At 47.3% G+C, this 16,276-nt stretch overlaps 1 protein-coding gene across 10 annotated transcripts in view; it reads left to right on the forward strand.

The window, feature by feature from the left end:
- CTIF (cap binding complex dependent translation initiation factor) overlaps positions 1–16,276 on the forward strand; it is a 348,500-nt gene that overhangs the window by 69,081 nt on the left and 263,143 nt on the right. The gene's annotated exons all lie outside the window — the stretch shown is intronic.

A 16,276-nucleotide genomic window follows, 5' to 3' on the forward strand; every position in this document is an offset into this window, starting at 1 on the left:
GGCACGTCCCGTGGTTTGAGGTGCTGCACTTACGCTGAGCTACTCTATGAATTTTTTCCCTGTGGGTTGTGGGAGAACTTGTCTGTCTGTTCTGGGCACATGGGGGAAATTGTGGGAAAGCATGGAAGAACTAGTGGCACTTCAGTGGTGCTAGCCTATGTCTGCACTACAGAGTGGTCATATTAGCAGCTGATGAGTTGTGCATGCTCAGGTTTTAGTTTGCGTCCCCTCTTGGGCCAGTGAAGTGAAGTTAAAAGCACCGCTGCTCAAAGTTAAGTGTTTTTATATATGGACAAGACTAGAGTTAGGACCAGCATTTAGTTATAACTCAAATAAACTTCTCAGTGAAGACAAGGCCATAGAGTGTGATGGACGTGTTCAGTATGTGTTCTGATTAAGGCTACGTTTTAGTCACGGGTATTTTTAGTAAAAATCATGGACAGGTCACAGGCAGTAAACAAAAATTCACTGCTCGTGACTTGTCCATGATTTGTACTATATACCCTAACTAAACCTTGAGCCAGGGCCCCTGCTGGTGCTGAGGAGGGGCAGTATCGGGTGGCGGCGGGCGGCCCGGGACCCCTGTTGGTGCTGGGGGGTGGGGGATGGCGGCGGGCGGCCCGGGATCCCTGTTGGTGCTGGGGGGTGGGGGATGGCGGCGGGCGGCCCGGGATCCCTGTTGGTGCTGGGGGGTGGGGGATGGCGGCGGGCGGCCCGGGACCCCTGTTGATGCTGGGGGGTGGGGGATGGCGGCGGGCGGCCCAGGATCCCTGTTGGTGCTGAGGGCTGGAGGATGGCGGCGGGCGGCCCGGGACCCCCGCTGGTGCTGGGGGGTGGTGTCGGGCGGCCCGGGACCCCCGCTGGTGCTGGGGGCAGGCTGGTGCCGGGTGGCATGGGACCCCTACTGGTGCTGGAGTGGGGGGTGGCAGTGGGCTTCCTGGGACACCTGCTGGTGCTGGGGGGGGCGGTGAGGTGGTGGTGCGCTGCCCGGGACCCCTCCTGGTGCTGGAGCGGAGGGTGGCTGGGCTGGCAGGCTCCCTACTTGGCTTTGCAGAGCTCCCTGGAAGTGACTGGCATGTCCCCGGAGCTTCTAGGGGGAGGGAAGGCCTGGGGGGCTCTGCATGCTGCCCCCACCATAAGCACCAGCTCTGCAACTCCCATTGGCTGGGAACTGCAGCCAGTGGGAGCTGCAGGGGCGGTGCCTGCAGGCAGGGGCAGCATGCAGAGCTCCCTGGCCGCTCCACCTAGGAGTGGCAGGGACATGCTGGCCACTTCCGGTGAGCCCCCTGGAGGTAAGCACCACCCCACACCCTACCCCAGCCCTGAGCTCCCTCCCACACCCAAAGTGCTGCTGACCCAGAGGCTGCCCAAGCACAGCCCTGGAGCCAGATGCACCAGTCGCTGCAGAAGTCACAGAAGTCCTGGAATCCAAGACCTCCGTGACAGACATGCAACTTTAGTTGTGATTTTGTTAGAGGGCGGGTAAGCTGTCCAATATAAGCCGCATGAGGTTTATGTCCCTTTAGCCTCAGCCCCCCTTCTGCCCCAGTTATGGGAGTTTAACATTTCTATTGTACTGCCAGGCACTTCCACCCACCTGCTAGGCAACAGCAATTATTCTCAAAAAGAACTGGAGTACTTGTGGCACCTTAGAGACCAACACATATATTTGAGCATAGCTCACCTTAACTGATCACTCCAGTTAGAGTGTGTATGGTAACACCCATTGTTTCATGTCATCTGTGTATATATCTTCCTACTGTATTTTCTATTGCATGCATCCAATGAAGTGGGTTTTAGCCCATGAAGGCTTATGCTCAGATAAATTTGTTAGTCTCTAAGGGTATGGCTACTCTTGAAACTTGCTTTGAAGTGTGAGTGTGGTCGCAGCGCCAGCGCTGGGAGAGAGCTCTCCCAGCGCTGCACGTACTCCACATCCTCATGGGATTTAGCTTGCAGCGCTGGGAGCCGCGCTGCCAGCGCTGCGGCACTGTTTACACTGGTGCTTTACAGCGCTGTATCTTGCAGCGCTCAGGGGTGTGTTTTTTTCACACCCCTGAGTGAGAAAGTTGCAGCGCTGTAAAGCGCCAGTGTAGCCAAGGCCTAAGGTGCCACAAGTACTCCTGTTCTTTTTGCGGATACAGACTAACAGGGCTGCTACTCTGAAACCAGCAATTATTCTGTGGTGGTGGTGGTGGTGGTGGTGGTTTGTTTCCACTTGGCATTCCCATATGGAAAATGAACTCCGCACACAGCTGCCTAATTGCATTCAGTTGCATGCCACCGGTTGATAAGAAATTGATGCTGATGTTTGCAAAATGTTACAAACAGTTTCTTTGCTTTTGGTGTAGACCGTGTAAGGTTGATGATAATATTACCATGAGTATCTGTCACTATTGCTAACATCTGAACTGTAAGCAAGCCTGGGCCCTGCCTTGGAGAGGAGCAGGGAAGCAAGTGTGCAGTGGTTTTCATCATACTAGGTTTGGATGACAGCCACATGCCAGAATTTTGGTTTGGTTTGTTATACGCTGAGTTGGCGCATGGACTGGTTGCAAAAAGAAATCAGTCAGTGCAGGCAGAAAGACCTAGCCAATGGGAATACTAAGGCAGCAGCTTTTTTGGCCTAGTGACCAGAGGGGGCCCTTCACTACAGGAAGACTGATGAGCCAGGACTGTGGGCAGAAGCGGAGAAATCCAAGTAACTCTGCTCAGACGTACTGGGACGGACCATCTCCTGTCACTCTGCAGCACAGCAACTCTCTGGCTGTTCGGGAAGCATCTGGGTTGCTGCAACGCGAGTCTTTGGGAGGGACACAAAAAGTAAAAAGCAGGAACATCCTTTCAGCTTGGAGTGGGGCATGGGGATTTCCTTTCCCAAGGCGGGGTGAGTGGGGAAATGTTTTTTAAATACCTCATGTATCTTTGTCAAAATTCACTCCTGCTTTGCTAATTCTCTTGCTTTGCATCCCCTTATGAATTCCCCATATGTTGTGTCTCCCCCCACCCCATCAGGATTGCCAATTTTTACTTGCACAAAACCAGATACCTTTGTCCCGCCCCTTCTCTAAGGGCCTGTCCCCGCTCACTCCATCCCCCCCTTCCTCTGTCACTCGTTTTCTCCACCCTCACTCACTTGCTCATTTCACTGGGCTGGCTCAGGGGGTGCAGGAGGGGTGAGGGCTCCGGCTGAGGGTGCAGGCTCTGGCCAAGGAGGAGGGATTTGGGGTGCAGGAGGGGGCTGTGGGCTGGGGCTGAGGGGTTCGGAGTGTGGGAGGGGGCTCTGGGCTGCGGTGTGTGTGGGGGGGTGAGGGAACTGTCAGGCGGTGCAGACTCTGTCAGGGGGTGCAGACTCTGGGGTGGAGCTAGGGACGAGGGGCTTGGGATGTAGGAGGGTGCTCTGTGCTGGGACCGAGGGGTTCAGGGTGCAGGAAGGGGCAGTGGGATGCGGGAGCAGGTGAGGGCTCCGGCTGGCAGTGCAGGCTCTGGAGTGGGGTTGGTGATGAGAGGTTTGAGGTGCAGGAGGATGCGCTGGGCGGGAGGGGGATCAGGGCTGCGGGTTGGGGGTGTGTGGCTGGGGCTGAGGGGTTCAGGCTCTGGGTGGCGTTTACCTGAAGCAGCTCCTGGAAGCAGCGGCATGTCCCTCCACCATCTCCTAAGCGGAGGTGCAGCCAGGCAGCTCTGTGCGCTGTCCCGTCCGCAGGCACCACCCCCGCATCTCCCATTGGCCGTGGTTCCCAGCCAATGGGAGCTGTGGAGGCAGTGCTTGGGGTGGGGGTAACATGTGGAGTCCCCTGGCTGCCCCTACACGTAAGAGCCAGAGGGGGGAATATGCCGCTGTTTCTGGGCGCCGTGCGGCATGAAGGCTAGCTGGGAGCCTGCCAGCCCTGTCAGGATTCCTTTTTGACCGGGTGTTCCAGTTGAAAACTGGACACCTGGTCATCCTATTCTCTGTGTCTTGTCCTCTTCTGCCCTTCAGCCTCCTCCAGTTCTGTGCAAACATTGAGACAGCCTTGCTGAGGATGGGAACCTGCGGCACTTTCTCTGTCTGGCCTTACTTATTTTCTCCTGTCCCAGCCTTGATTTTTGGCAGCCACTCATAGGCTTGCTAGGTGGACTGGCCTGTCTTGCTGATGCTGCTTCCATGCTCCCCCTAGTGGAAAACATGACCAAGCACATGCCATCTGAGCTCCCCTTATGCACATCCTATTACCAAAGGAATAAACATACTGTATAAAAACAACTGTTGTGTTTGCATTCATTCAGTAAGTATAAAGGAACCATCATAGTGTCTGCTCTTTCTGCTTATGTAAAACAGATCTCTGCTTAAATTAATGATTATTATTAATGATTCGTACCTACATAGCTTTTCTCATGCTTGTATTCTTATTATTTGATAATATCAGCACACCGGCCATGCGCTTCACTGAAAACACTTAGAAGGCAGTTACCACTCCCAAAGAGCTTCCACCCTAAATGATTGGCTCTGCGGGTCTAGAACCAAAGGTTACAGGATCCTGGTGTCTCCACACCGCCACAGAGTGGTATCCAACAATTACTGGAGGGTTAGACACTACCGGAAATACTGCCTGAAGAGGCCAGGGCAAGAGAAACCACCTGATTGGTCCACACCGGCTAGTTAAACCAGGAAATTGGCTCAGGGAATCCTCTGAGCAAAAACTCCCTGGGGTTGCAGCCCCGCTCAGGTTTGGCCACGCCCTCCTAACTGGACCAAATCTGTGTGAGTGGAGTTGTGACCTGCCTCATGAGGTTGCCATGCCACTCACTCAAATTTGGTCTTTCCGGACTGCGGTGCTGATGATGGCTGGGCCACACCCGAGTGGCGCTGAGACCCCAGAGGTTGCAGTGCCTGGAGCAGGGAGGCACGCCCAGCCAGGAGCCAGCCCCATGGGACAGGAGCTGCCACGCGACCCTTTGAAACATTCTGATGACCCAGTTTTGGCTCCTGACCATGGGCTGAGAAACCCTGGACTTGTCCATCCCCCTCATGCTGAGGGAGGATTAAATATACCGAGACCATCCCTGACAGGTGTTTGGCTAACGTGTTCTTAAAAACCTCCAGTAATAGGGATTCCATAACCTCCCTCGCTAGCCTGTTCCAGTGCTTAACTATCCTTTACAGTTAAAAGTTTTTTCCAGATGTCTAACCTGAATCTCCCTTGCTGCAGATTTAGCTGAGTGCGTCTTGTCCTATTATTGGTGGAGCATACCCCTTTATGGCTCAGACTGCTTTTTTAAAAACACACTCATTTCATTAAAGTGGAGAGGGAAGCCTGATTAATACATTCTAATTTAAAGCCTGATTAAAGGCTGTTCCAAGCATAAGGGGCGTCATGGAGTAAGATCTCTTAAAGCACTTAACGGAAAGAGAGGGCGGCATTTAGCATTATGATGCCTAGTATACAGACAGTGAAGCCAAAGCATAAGGAAGTTACTGTAAATGATTTACGCCAGTTCACGCCGCAAGCCAGTGGCAGAGTCTGGACTGTAATCCCAAGTCTCTTGATTCTCTGTTGGAGACACTATCCACTAGATCAAATAGAGCATAGGACTAGTAGCCAGCAAGTACCATCAGCATCGTTTTTCTCTGACCATTTCACTCCACAGGCTGTCACATTGATAAGTATAACCGTGCTTTGAGTGATATTCATAATAATGGCTATAGTGCTGTATGGAAGGCTCTTCTAAAATATTTACTTATCATATTGCCATTTATTGTATATATCTAGGGCTTGTCTACACTTACAGCACCACTGTAGCGCTAAGTGAAGATGTTACCTATGCCGATAGGAGAGCTTCTCCAGTTGGTATAGATACTCCACCTCCAGAGGCAGTAGCTATGTTGGTGGGAGAAGCTCTCCCATCAACCCGGTGCTGTCTAAACCAGGGATTAGGTCAGTACAGTATAACTTTGTTGCTCAGGGGTGTGAATTTCCCATACCATTGCGGGACTTAGTTATACTGACATAAGTTGGCAGAGTCGACCAAGGGCTTGTACACACTACCACTTATGTTGGTATAACTCGCACCGCTCGGCGGTGTGAATAAGGCACCCCACCGAGCATGTAAATTACACCAACCTTAGTGCGAACAGCGGTAGGCTGGAAGGAGAGCTTCTCTTGTTGACATAGCTACTACCTGTCGTGGAGATGGTTTTATTATCCCAACAGGAAAGCTCTTTCCCGTCAGCATAGACCATCTTCCTCAGACATTAGTGTTACTACCTTTTGAAATGCAAAAAAAAAGGCACTCACTTCCCCGCAAGGCAAGCCTGTTGCAACCCCAAACACAAGGCAACTCCATAACCCCTCCCAACAGCCACTTACAGTATCTAGAGAGAGAACACATATAGATAAGATTGGTTACATTGCATGTCTTCTCATTCTCATGTGACTCAAACCCTCTCTCACGCACATATATGCGGTGCACTTGCATGTTGATGGGCTGACAGCTGCTGTGTTTTCAACAGTTTTCATATGTTGTTGCTGAAACTGCAGAATTGGGAACACTGTATCATCATTAGCTGGACGCAGAAACTTTTAGAATTAGCGATCCCAATGAATTGTGATAATAACGCACATCTTTAAACCATGTTAAAAAAAACAAACCGGCAGATTAAATTATTTTTCTAGCAACTGGCAGATCCATAAAAAAACCCAGACTGGCTAGGTGGTAACCCTGCCAGATGTGCTACAGTGGCACAGCTGTGCCTCTTCAAGCTTCTAGTGTAGACTAGCCCCAAACCTTAGTGTTATACATCCTTCCGTAGCTGGTGGAAGCAGCCAATATAGCAAGTATGTGGTGGGTTAACTGTTGCCTGCGGCAATGCATTGTGGTACTTAATTTATGAGAGGGGAGAGAGAAGCCAGGCATCAATACTGGAAGGAAAACCTTTCCTGGTTTAGTTGAATTGATTTAACTGTTACCGGCCTCCTTGCTGTGATGAGAGAGCCTGCTACCAAAGGGATTGTTAAGGCGAGGCAGGGGTGAAAGTAACTTAAAGGACTTACCGGTACTCCAGAGTCCTGCGGAGGGGGAGGGACCTCAACCGGAAGAGGCAGGGCCTCTATCGGAAGAAGTGGGGCCTTTAAATCCCTGGGCTTTTAAATCAGGATTTAACGGGATCAGGGATTTGGCTGAAGCTAGGAGCCGGGCCCTTTAAATCACTCCCGGAGCTACCAGCTGCAGAGGTGGCTGGGAGCCCTGGGGTTTGGGCAGGGGCGAAAGTAATTTACATTTCTTACCCATATGGTCCGATTGCAAGGAACCCACCTCTCCTATGTAGTTCATGGATCCCTCCCACTGCATGACATAGATAGAGAAAATAAAGCTACTATTACTACTACCAGTACTGTCTGTAATAAAAATTTACTATTGGAATAAGCCTGAAAAAGTGAAAACTCACTGTCACATTTTTCTCTGTGTCTTCCCTCCTGCTCCAGCCATGCTGCCAACACTGGGCTCCCTGCTTTCTCCCTGCCTGGCACTCAGCAGCTGCAGGGGCTTCCCTCTAGCTTGCAGCAGGGAGACTGACTGAGGGAGGGAGAAGCCTGCCTCCTGCATAAGAACAGTTTAAACTCAGCTGTTCCCTGCTCAGTTCAGTAACATTTCAAAGAGGATCTGCAAGCAGTTTGGACATCACAACCATTATTCTTTGCTGGGGAGGGAATGGGATAGGTTTGAACTTGGAAATAGTTCCTGATTTTGACTGCATTTTTTGTGTATAGGAGATCCCCTCACCCCGGGGGCAGAAAAGAACTGCCCCTGCCATGGTCACACACACACCCTCCCCCCCACCCCTCAACAACTGGGAATGAAATTAACAAGGATGCCAGAAACGGCTCCTAATGCTGGGGCCTGAACTGCGCAGGGAACAGCTGAGTTTAAACTGTTCTTATGCAGGCAGCAGCAGCAGGCATCTCAGCCAGTCTCTCTACTGCAAGCTAGAGCCTGGAGGAGAACCTCTGCTGAGGCGGGGGGAGGAATGCAGAGCCTTGTCTGCAGTCTGGCTGGAGGAGGGGGAGGGAGGAGATGAGAAACCAATGTGACAGTGAGTTTTCCCCTTCCACCTGCTTTTATTAGCTCTAGATTTAAGCTCTGCAGCCAAATGCTTGTATTTGTTGTGTATATTAGTATTGGAGAGATCCCCTCATCCCAGGAGCAGAAAAGGACTGCCCCTGCCATGGTCAAACACACCCTCCCCCCAGCTACTGTGAGTGAAATTAACAAGGATGCCAGAAACCACTCCTAACCCCGGGGGGCTGAACCGCTCAGCAAACAGCTGAGTTTAAACTATTCTTATGCAGGGGGCAGGCTTCTCCCTCCCTCAGGCAGTCTCCTTTTCTTACAGGTCCTCCATACCCACCCGTACCGGCTTACTTTCACCTCTGAGGGGAGGGTGCTGCCCATTGACTCCCAGGATCTCCATCCCTTTTCTTTAGGGGTGGCTTGCTTGAGACCAGCTCAATGGAGTGAATTCTGAAATCCTAGTGTTACTGGAATTCTCATGCCAGGAAGCAGATGTCCCAGGGATTTTCATCAGCTCAGCAAACTATTAAGCATGAAATGAATGATGTGTCGGGGCCTGTGAAACTTTTACAGCACCAGGTCGGGGGACCCACAGATTTGCCTGTGTGCATGACTGTTATTCATCAGCAATGTAAGTGTATGTGGCACTTGAAAACAGATACAAGATGTGCAAAGCAAAAATAAGTAATTATGCCAAGAAAAAGGTCCCTGCCCAGAAGAGCTCATGTTCTGAAGGCCCAAATGGATGTAGTGTGGTGAACAAATGAAGACTGGCTGGCAGACATTTCTGGTTTGGATGAGGTTTGTGAAGGTGGCTTGCAATAGGAGAGTGAGGGCACTTGGCTGAACAATAATTGGGAGACCTGTCCAAGTGAAGGATGCAGCACAGAAGAGGGTGTGAAGATGGAAGTGGGAGGAGACGCAAAGGCATGAAAAGGTATGAAAAGAATATAGGAGAACATTAAGTGTCTACACTAGTGCTCTACTGTCCTCTGCCATAACTATCAGGCTAGTGTGGCACTAGTGAACTGCTGCACTTAGAGATAGAGAGATAAAAGTGGGTGCTAGCAGAAGAAATCGGGAATGCCTTTACAAGAAAAAAAAATCACTCTGTATAATGCAGGTCTTCCAAGCTGCGTCCTGCGACACTCTCTAGAACTAACGGCTGATTCAAACAAACTGGAACTGTGTATGTAATATATATGCTTTGTGAACCTAGATTAAAAAAATACAGATATGGAGGCAAAAAGGGACTTTCTTTTGGATAGGAAGAGACAGGAAGACACACCTTGATATACATCAATGTCTTGGCAGATTTCCAGCAGAGGAAAAAAAATCCCATGAGCAATTAGGATGGAAAAAGGGTGGGAAACGCCTCCAACTCTGCTCACTTGAGTCCTGTCTCCCCTCCACCCGCCTATGTGATCCTGCAGTGAGTTCTGAATAGGTGATACCTTATTCTGTTTCCTGGTAGGTTGCGTTCATGTAAGATCTTCCCCCGTTCTTGAAGATTCCCTCCCTTATTCATTTCCTCACACTCTCACATTCTTGAGGCCTGTCATGGTACAATTCCCCACTCTGAACCTTAGCGTCCAAAAGATGGGGTACCAGCATGAATTCCTCTAAGCTTAATTACCAGCTTAGTACTTGTAGCGCTGCCACCAACCAGGAATTTCAGTGCCTGGTACACTCTGGTCCCCCCAAAACCTTGCCCGGGGACCCCCAAGACCCAGTCCCTCTGAATCTTAACACCAGGAAAGTAAACCCTTTCCCTCACCGTTGCCTCTCCCGGGCTTCCCCTCCCTGGGTTACCCTGGAAGATTACTGTGAGTCAAACTCCCTGAATCTCAAAACAGAGAGGAAAATCCACCTTCCTCCCTCCTTCTCTCTCCCCCTCCCAGACTCTCCGTGAGAGAGAAAGTAATCCTAACACCGAGAGAAATTAGCCTGCCTCTCCCCCTTCCCTCCTTTCGCGCCATCAATTGCCTGGTGGATCCAGACCCAGTCCCCTGGGGTCTCACCAGAATAAAAAAACCAATCAAGTTCTTAAACAAGAAAAGCTTTTAATTAAAGAAAGAAAAAACAGTAAAAATTAACTTTTGTAAATTTAAGATGGAATATGTTACAGAGTCTTTCAGCTATAGACACTGGGAGTACCCTCCCAGCCTAAGTATACAAGTACAAATTAAAATCCTTTCAGCAAAATACCAATTTGAACTCCTTCCAGCCAAATACACATTTGCAAATAAAGAAAACAAACATAAGCCCAACTCGCCTTATCACCTAGTACTTACTATTTTGAATCTATAAGAACCTGTATCAGGGAGATTGGAGAGAAACCTGGTTGCACGTCTGGTCATTCTCAGAACCCAGAGAGAAGAACAACCAAAATCTAACAGCACAAACAAAAACTTCCCTCCCTCAAGATTTGAAAGTATCCTGTCCCCTGATTGGTCCTCTGGTCAGGTGGCAGCCTGGCTCACTGATCTTGTTAACCCTTTACAGGCAAAAGAGATGAAGTACTTCTGTTCTATTAACTCTTACTTATCTGTTTATGACAAGGCCATATATGATGGCCACCATCCTCACAGCTAAGGATTTGACTGGATTCTTTTGAGAGCACATCCGTGGATTCCATTTAATAATTAGCATGAATTAGCTAGTCGCGTCACTGGTGAGAAACAAGATATCTCTCTGGGCTGAGCTCCTGTTATCTTTGTGGTTCCCTCTGAGACTCATTTTGTTTTTAATAAGACTTGGAATCCTATTCATGGAGCTAATGTATGATGCTGATCTACATAATGAGCCTTTTTGACAATCTGGGCACATTTGGGAACAATTCAGTAAGCATATGAAGTCCTTTAGCCAGAACTGTTCATTCTGAGCTGATTCAGAAAGTTGCCAGAATTGGGCAGAAATGACAGAAGATGGGAGCTAGATAGGTTGAGAACAGGGATTTTTTTTCTTTTTTCTTTTTCTCTCAAACTGGCTTAAAATCTGCTTCATAATTTCATACTTTGAAATATTAGTGGTGTGACAAAATGGTGGTGGACAGAACCCTGCATATATAGCCTGCAGAGAGATGAGAACTCCTGCTTTTTCTCATTAATAGGCAACAGGAATGAACACAGGTTGTACCTTAAGAGCCTTACCCAAAGCCATTGAAGTCAATGGAAAGACTTAGTGGATTTTGAATCAGGCCCTATAACATAGAAGACATAAGCATTCGGATCCTTTTTCTGTAAGGTGTGAATGGTTGTTAGCAATTAGATCAGTGGTGGTCAACCTGTGGCCTGCCAGCTGCACACAGCCTGTTGGGGTAATTCACAACCCACCAGCAGGACAGTTTGTTTACGCTGACCATTCGCAGGCACTGGGAGCTGTGGGCAGCCGTGCCTGCGGACGGTCAATGTAAACAAACTGTCCTGTGGCCCGGCAGCAGATTACCCTAATGGGCCTCAGGTTGCCCACCACTGAATTAGATCCTTGTTAAGGTGAGTGCTCCAAAGAGGCTTCCGTTGTTTTGTCAGATGTGAATGCTGCTGTGCTTTGCAGTTAAAAATTAAGAGGCTATAGTTGTATAGTTTGTGATTTGCATTTGCACTCAGAATTTGCTGGAGTAGCGCGAGGTGGGGCAAGATAGAGTAGTGCAGTTAACCCTGAACTGTGGATTTTGTTTGTGCATTTCCCACCACTGTATAAAATGGAAATGCAGCCAACCTCCTTTCTTACTGCATGGTTCTATTCCCAACTCTTGTTTCTGACATGCTGTTTTACTTTGGCCAAGTCAGTTAGGCCAACATTTTCAAATGTGTGTGCTTAAATTAGGCACCTAAATAGGTGGTCTCCTTTTAAGAGGTGTTGAGCATGTGTAGCTCTCATTGACATTGATGGAAGTTGAGAGTGCTTAGCAGCTCTGAAACTCAGGTTGTTTATTTAGGTGCTTAGCTTTAGGCGAACATTCTCAAACTTGTAGTGGCAGAGATTGGGAAAGATCCCAGACATCCAGGGTCAGGGGTCTACTCTGTTCACTAGAGCCCTGCAAATCAGCGGATATCCGCTTTATATCGGCGGATAATCACTTTATATTGGTGGATCGTTTTTGCAGATTGGCTGCGGATACAAATTTTGTATGCGCGCAGGGCTCTACTGATCACTTATGTAACGGTCAGTGTAAAGGCAGAAGCTTACAGTCACTGTTCACTGACCTTTACTGGTATTGTTGTTTCTTTGACTGAGAAAATGTTAAACCTGTTTCAAGGTAAGTGTTGAATAAGGAATTGGCATATTGGATCAGTTCATAGACTCAGAGACTTCAATGTCAGAAGGGATCATTATGATCGTCTAGTCTGACCTCCTGCACAACACAGGCCACAGAATCTCACCCACCCACTCCTGTCTGAGCTGTTGCAGTCCTCAAATCGTGGTTTAAAGACTTCAAGGTGCAGAGAATCCTCCAGCAAGTGACCCATGCCCCATGCTGCAGAGGAAAGAGAAACCCCCCCAGGGCCTCTGCCAATCTGCCCTGGAGGAAAATTCCTTCCCAACCCCAAATATAGTGATCAGCTAAACTCTGAGCATGTGGGCAAGAGTCACCAGCCAGACACCCAGGAAAGAATTCTCTGCAGTAACTCAGATCCCACCCCATCTAACATCCCATCACAGGCCATTGGGCATATTTACCACTAATAGTCAAAAATCAATTAATTGCCAAAATTAGGCAGTTCAGTGCTTCATCTAGTGCAGCGGGCTTTCTCCTATAGAGGAAAGTATCATATGCTTCTGATGGAAGGTGCTTGAGTCCCCACAATGGACAAATGTGGAATGACCTGCCCATTACCATCCTCAGTCCGCTAGTGTGTGATGTAAGAACATAAGACTGGCCATACTGGGTCAGAACAATGGTTCTTCTAGCCCAGTATACAACTAATGACAGTGGCCAAGCATGAAGGTTTATATTTCTTCTTTTCTTAGCTTGCTAATAATGTAACCGTGAATGTTCTCTTTACCCATATAAACATATAATCCTTTTTAGACTCCTAATATCCATGATATCTTGTGGCAGTGTGTTCCACAGGCTACGTGTTGTGTGAGAAGCTTTTCTTTTTATCAGTTTTAAATGCATTGCCTTTCAGTTTCATTGAATGTCCCTGTCATGAGTCAGGTAGTGGTTGACTTTGCATACTTTCAACTCTGGCTTGGGTTTTGATTGTCCCCCAGGCTGCATTATGCCTGGTAGTGAAGTTGTAATGTTTTTGAAAGCTGTACATGTTTGCTATTAAGAGCTATTCACTTTTGTGCTTATCTAAATATTTTCCTGGCATATAGTGCTTTGTAGTACGTTGTCAGTCCCTGTCCTGTTTCCGTTTTTTATTTGTGAAGGATCTTTGGAGACTGGAAACTAAAAGGATATAGAACACATTGTGTATTAACTAGAAGCTACAGCCATACAGTTTTGTCCGGTGAATTCAGCTAGAGTTTGCAAGCTAAGCAGAACCTGCTCTGGTCGATACCTGGATAGTGCAAAGTATTACCAACAATGGTTGGTTCAGTTCCTGCCTAAGTCAGTGCCCCAGGAAGATATGAGGGGTCCTTTTACTGCAGCGCGTGTTGTGCTTTGGAGTAAATATAACACAGATATTCTGACCATATCTTGTTTAGAAATATCTCATTGCTATTTTCACAGGGGCAGAGGCATACAAACCATGTGATCTGGCTATATTCCATTTCAGGTCACTACATTCTTCATACAGGTGCAGTTTCATTTGGATATAGTAATTGCCTTCATTTCTCATCCCAAATAGGTGGTTGTGTTTCAGTGGCGTATGAAGAGACTCTTGCAAGTAGTTCGTAACATACATCAGTGTTATTTTCTTAAGAGCTTTCAGATCCTTTGTGATAAATGCACTATGTAAATGCAAGCTTTTGATGTTAGGAGAGAGACCTTTAAAATAATTAGAACGACGCCTACTAGTAACACTATAGCTAAAGCTCTGTCAGCTTTTCCATTTATAACCCCAGGTTTTCAGGGGATTAAAACTCAGCCCTCCAAATACAGCAGTAATTTGATAAAGGAAAATCGTAGGCTGTGAAGAGGTTTTTCGTTTCCTGAACAAAATTGGGAAGGGCAGTGTGGTGAGAGAGTGGAATGTCAAGTCTCTTACAAAACTTGAATTAAGCATGTATGTGCATCCCTCTATGTGCAGTGTGGGTTGGTGGCAGGGTGCATTATTGGCTGGAGATGCTTTTGAGTTTTTTTGTTTTTAAACATAACATTCTTTCATGCAGGACAGGAATGCCCAGCCCGGGCCTGTATCACAATAGTGAAAGCCATATAATAGTTTCTTACTCTGTTATTAATAACTTAGGTTTATGTAGTGCCGTTTTATCCTGAGAGATCCAAAAGTCCTTTGCAGATTTACCTACTGTACAACTATATGTAGGAATCATTTCACCTTCTGCTGAAAGGCAGCCATCTCTGGGGGAAAATGTGGCAGGTGTTTCACAGCACACAGCAACACGTCCTGGCACTTGAGGATGGGAAATATAGAAGAACATTGTGTCTTGTTGAAACCACAGAGTGAATTTAGGCTGGCAGACCATAATTACTCAAGCTGGAATTTGACTAGGACGCTGTGGTTCCCACTCCTTTCCTTTCAAAAGTGGGAGCTTCTGTTTCTACAAATAGTTAGAATTTAATTTTTTAATCTCTTTTTATTAAGCATGTCCAGCAACTCCCCGTCCTGTGGTGGCATGAGGGTGGGCTGTTGTCCAGCTCAGTTTAGAAAGGAAGAGGATAGATAATAAGACAGAAACTATCATATTACTTCTGTGTAAATCCATGCTACACCCACATCTTGAATACTGCATGCAGATCTGGTCACTCTGTCTCCAAAAAGATCTACTGGAATTGGAAAAGATACTGAAAAGGACAACAAAAATGATTAGGGGTATGAAACAGCTTCCATATGAGGAGAGGTTAATAAGACTAGGACTTTTCAGCTTGGAAAAGAGACAACTAAAGGTGTCTGGTGACTGGTGTGGAGAATGTAAATAAGGAAGTGTTATTTACTCCTTCTCATAACACAAGCAATAGGGAGTCACCAAATGAAATTAATAGGCAACAGGTTTAAAACAAACAAAAGGAATTATTTCTTCGCACAACGCACAGTCAGCCTATGGAACTGTTTGCCAGAAGATATTTTGAAGGCCAAGACTATAACAGTGTTCATAAAAGAACTGGATAAGTTCATGGAGAATAGGCCAGCTTCTGGCAAAGACAGACTTAAAGGCAAGGGAAATGAGAGGCTATGAAATCAACAACTCCTTCAGAGCAGATTTATCTGCTGTCTAGAAATCAGCAAACTTAGGAATGATTTTATGAATAAGTAGCACCAACCTCAAATTAAATCCAGAGTTTCCTCATGGGACTTTCAAGTCAGGCTCCGACTGGAGGTGTACTGTACAAAGGGATACATATATGGTATGCCCCATCATGTATAACATGAAGGCTCGGTTTGTGAGCAGAATTAACTGTCCTGAACTTCCACTGGCTTCACCATTCAGTGCCATTCCAGCTCAGGCTAGGAACAAAACTATCACCACCAGAGAACAAGGTTTTATATGTAAAGGGGATTGTGTTCTTTCTCTGCAGACAGCAATACATTGCTTATCTCCTAATGCTGCTCTGGTGTGTAAGTTCAGACTGAGAGTAATGAGATCCAAACCACTCACTGCTTTCCCCTGTGGTTTCCAGCAAATGGGATCATGAAGAAATTGGGTTTTTTTTCCACTCAAATATTAAATTTTTAATGACCAAAAACATGCAAAATAGAACCCAGGTTGACCTTTTTGTTCCGTTTCGCTCAGCACACTTTTGACTACCTCCTGGCCGTTCCACTTGCAATCACAGACGCTGAAGCAGTATTTTGTTTTGTACCGCTATGCTATAGATACAGTATATATCTTTAATTATTTGTGCTTCCCCTGGACTCCTCACATTCCTGCCTGTCATTCCCAGCTGTGACCTGATGCCATGTTGTCCATTTGTCAGCAGTGAAACTAGAATAGTAATGAATGTGCTCTTCATCACTTCTGCTGTACCCTTACAGGAGAAGATGCTTTAATGATAAGTTTAAACTTAAACCTTTGTCAGCATTTCTTTCCTTGGATCTGTGTAAAACATTATGGGCTAGATTATGCCAGACAGGCACAGGGATGTGATTAT

This window comes from Gopherus flavomarginatus, chromosome 3, assembly GCF_025201925.1.
Source record: "Gopherus flavomarginatus isolate rGopFla2 chromosome 3, rGopFla2.mat.asm, whole genome shotgun sequence".
Lineage (NCBI taxonomy): Eukaryota > Metazoa > Chordata > Testudines > Testudinidae > Gopherus > Gopherus flavomarginatus.